We start from the raw sequence: 4,454 nt of genomic DNA, 5'->3' as shown, positions 1-4,454 counted from the left end.
GCGCCTGGTCTCTCATGTCTGTTGTGACCGCCACGTGTCTACCCCTGTCCTCGGTGGTTGCCCTCCTGCAAAATCCAGGCGGGGGGGTGGGCTTTATAGAAACTCCAGGCTTGAAATCTTGGCCATTTGGCAAGATGCTGGGAGTGGTTTTATCGGTCGGGGACCCCTCTTCCAAGATCACGCTCCTGCTAAGTCTGGAGTGTGCAGAAATGCTCCTGGTTTGAAATCCTGGCAGTTCTGCAAGATGCTGAAAGCGGGGGATCCCCCTCCTGGGGCAGGAGGGGCAGATCGTATCTGGAGCGTGCAGGGAGGAGCGGGGGGCTCGGGCCGGGTGGGCATCCCCGCTGGGCCCCTTTCGCCTCACCAGGGGCCTCGCCATCTCCCCTTTGAAAGGGACACGGTGGTGACGGATGCCACCCCACATCTCCAGCACAGGGGGACAGTCGTAGGACAGCGTCCCTCGAGCAGCGATGGGGTGCTCTGCCCTGCGGCAGGGCGTGGGGGTGAGGGTGAGGCTGCAGATACCAGCTGAGGGGAAGGGAGATCCCGGTCCTCCCCGGGGTGGCTCGAAAGCTATATTCCGCTCTGCGGAGAGCGATGCTGGAGCAGGGACAGATGCTCCAGGAGCCGTTAATTAATCGCAGGATGGTGATGAGTTGTAACAGGCTGCAGCGGTGAATGCAAGGCCGGGAGAGGGCACTTCCCATTGGCTCCGTGCTCCTGTCCAGCGGGTGGGTTCAGTAAGTTCACTACCAGCGGGTGCAATCCTGGATCTGGAGAGCGGGACTGGTTTTGGGGAGCCATGGCTCCTCATCCGCAGAGATGTGCCACGTGCATGCTCCCCAGCCTGTGCTCGCTCTGTGGCTCTGTGCAGGCAGGAAGAGCAGGCAGCAGAGCAGGAGAGCGGGCAGCAGAAGGATCCTGTGCTGGGTGCTGGGCCCTATGTGTGGTGGCACCTCGGGGATTTCCAGCCTGACAGCTATGGCACAGAGCCAGCGAGCCAGAGGAGTCGGTCCGCAGGCACGGGGGGATGCAGAAGGACCGCGCGGGGATGACGCTAACGCTTCGATTTCAGCCAGACACCTGCGTTTGGGAAAACTCAGCTGCATGTTTCAAGGGTGACAGGCAGGGGAGGGTCCCGTCGGTTCAGAAAACAGCACCCATGGGCTCGGCGCTGTAGCGGGGATGTGGCCCCCACGCAGGGTCCCTCCCTCTGCCTTCAGTAGCTGGTGGGAGCTCATGGGTGCCTCTGTGGTGCGGGGTGGCTGGTGCAGGGCTGGGAGGGCTGAGGAAGGGAGCTGCAGGGCACCCCGCCCTCATGCAGGGCACAGGGACCCCAGCAGCACCTGGACATGTTGGGTACAGCCACCGTGTATGTACGGCACCCAGGATGTACAGCAGCACCTGCCGGGTACCGCACCATGTGTACGACAGCGCCGGGTGTGCAACCTCAGCCATCAGGCACAGCATCCCTCGGGCACCGCGCCTGGCATGTGCAGCAGCACCCCTGGGCTGCAGCACCCAGTCTAGGTACAGCAGCACCCAGTGTAGATACAGCAGCGCCCAGCAGCTCCTGCCAAGGTGACCCACAGCCTTTGTGCCAACAGCATCTCCCTCCCCAGGGAAATGAGCCCTTTCTCATAGAACCACAGAATGGTTTGGGTTGGTCTAGTTCCACCCCGCCTGCCCTGAGAAGGGACATCTCTCACTAGGTCAGGTTGCTCAAATCCCCGTCCAGCCTGACCTTGAACACTTCCAAGGATGGGGCATCCACAACTTCTCTGGGCAACCTGCTCCAGTGTCCCACCACCCTCATTGTAAAACTTCTTCCTTATGTCTTAGAAGCCCCCTTTAGATATGGAAAAACCACAGTGAAGTCTCCCTGGAGCCTTCTCTTCTCCAGACTGATCCACCCCAACCCTCTCAGCCTTTCTTCACAGGAGAGGTGTTCCAGCCCTCGGATCATTTCCATGGCCTCCTCCGGATCCGCTTGAGCAGGCCCATGCCTTTCTTGCACTGGGGACCCCAGAGCTGGACGCAGTACTCCAGGTGGGGTGTCAAGCGAGCAGACTAGAGGGGGAGAAGCCACAGTTTTTGTGATGTGGCCCAGGATTCGCTTGGTTTTCTGGGCTGCAAGCGCATATTGCCGGCTCACGTCCAATTTGTCACCCACCAGTATCCCAAGTCCTCCTCTGCAGAGCTGCTATCCATCCATCCATCCATCCATCCATCCATCCATCCATCCATCCATCCATCCATCCCCGAGTCTGTTCTGATAGTGGGGATTGCCCTGACCCAGGTGCAGGACCTTGCACTTGGCCTTGTTGAACCTCATGAGCTTCGCATGGGCCCACTCCTCCAGCCTGTCAAGGTCCCTCTGGATGCCATCCCTTCCCTCAAGTGTGTCAACTGCACTGCTCAGCTTGGTGTCATCTGCAAACTTGCTGAGGGTGCACTCGATCCCGCTGTCTATGTTGTCGATGAAGATATTAAATAGTATTGGTCTCAGTATGGACCCTTGAGGGAAACCACTCGTTACTGGTTTCCATTTGGACATTGAGATGTTGCCTGTAACTCTTTGGATGGGGCCATCCAGCCAGTTCCTTATCCATTGAATGGTCCACCCATCAAACCCTTACCTCCAATTTAGAGGCAAGCCCATTTCTGGGGGTGTGGGGTGAGCTGTCACAGCCACATCGCACCCAGGGGTGCACCCAGTGCCCAGAGGGCGCATGGGGACCTGGGGTGCGCAGGGGCTTCAGGTGATGCAGCTCCCAGCAAGGTCCCCCTCCCTGTTCCAGGCACCATCTCTCCTGGCAGTGGCACATGTGGACCGCCCCCCCCCAGCCCAACCTTCCCTTCCCCCCGTTGCAAGGGGGCTGGCTCCTGCCCACCACCACCTTGAGCTGGAACAGCCTCTGCTTGTGTCGCCAAGCACGAATACTGACGAGCCTCTGTTTTAATTTAACTAATGGGCAGCGCCTGCTCATTAAAGTCGGTCTGCTGTGGCTCTGGGCCACTGTGGGGGCGCGGGGACATCAGTCCCGTTGTGAGCGGCTCTGGCTGGAGCAGCCTGTCACGTCCCGGTGTGGCTCGAGTGTCCCGGCTGTGGCGCTGGGGCCTGGGCGCCGCTGGGGTGGAGGTGGGAGACCCCTGGGTGGGGTGGGTTTGGGGTGATCCCACAGGGTCCCTGTCCCCGGCTCAGCTGCAGGGAGCAAGGGGTGCCCCAGGGTCCCCTTCCCCTTCCCCACTCAGGGCCCCAGGGGACGGGGACGGGGAACCCACAGCGAGGGCAAACCAGCCGCCACCGGCCGCCCTCTGCTCCCTGCCCGGGCTCCTCACTTGACTCCCATCAGCTTTTTCTTGCTGTTTTGGTCCCAAATTCAAAGCCGGGTTCCCAGGAGCCCTCTGGATCTGGGGGTGGCACCGCTCACCCACCACCTCACCCCTCTCCTGTGGCCACAGCAGGGACCCAGTCGTGGCTCTGGGTCTCCGTGGTGGGTGCGGCCATGGTGGGTGTGGGGTGACCGGTGCGAGGTGACCTGTGCAAGGTCACTAGTGAGAGGAGACTGGTGTGAATAGACCAGCACAGGGTGAGGTGACTGATGAGAGGTGATGGATGTGAGGCGACCAGTGTGAGCTGGCAGGTGTGACATTACTGACGGGGGGTGACCGGCGTTGAGGTGACCAGTGCAAGGTGACAGGTGTGAGGTGACCAGTGAGGGGTAACCAGTGCAAGGTGATGGGTGTGAGGGGACCGGTGTGAGGTGACTGCTGGGAGGTGACCGGTTCAAGGTGACTGATGAGGGGTGACCAGTGTGAGGTGACTGGTGTGAGGTCACCAATGGGAGGTGATGGATGTGAGATGATCGATGAGGGGCGACCAGTGTGAGGTGACCAGTGTGACGTGATGAGTGTGAGGTGACTGATGGGGGGTGACAGGTGTGAGGTGACCGGTGTGAGTCACCCTGATGAGGGATGACCAGCGTGAGGTGACCGGTGCGAGGTGGCTGATAAGGAGTCACCAGTGTGAGGTGATCTGTGTGAGGTGACCGCTGTGAGGTAACCCCGATGAGGGGTGACAGGTGTGAGGTGACCGAAAAGGGGTGACCGGTGTGAGGTAACCGATATGGGGGGTGAACGGTGTGAGATGACAGGTGCGAGGTGACCGTGCGAGGTGACTGATGGAAGGCGACCAGTTTGAGGTGACCGATGAGGGGTGACCGGTGCGAGGTGATGGGCTGTGAGGTGACCGAAAAGGGGTGACTGGTGTGAGGTCATCCCGATGAGGGGTGACAGGTGTGAGGTGACGGTTGTGAGGCGACCATTCTGAGGTGACCTGTGCGAGGTGACCGGTAAGGGGTGACCGGCCCGAGCTGATGGTACGAGGTCACCCCCATGACGGTGCCCGGTGTGAGGTGAGGGTGTGAGGAGACCCCAGTGGGGGGGGCCGC

This window comes from Aptenodytes forsteri, unplaced genomic scaffold (genome assembly GCF_000699145.1).
Source record: "Aptenodytes forsteri isolate BGI_AS27 unplaced genomic scaffold, ASM69914v1 Scaffold213, whole genome shotgun sequence".
Lineage (NCBI taxonomy): Eukaryota > Metazoa > Chordata > Aves > Sphenisciformes > Spheniscidae > Aptenodytes > Aptenodytes forsteri.
Note: the sequence above shows the minus strand (reverse complement) of the source record.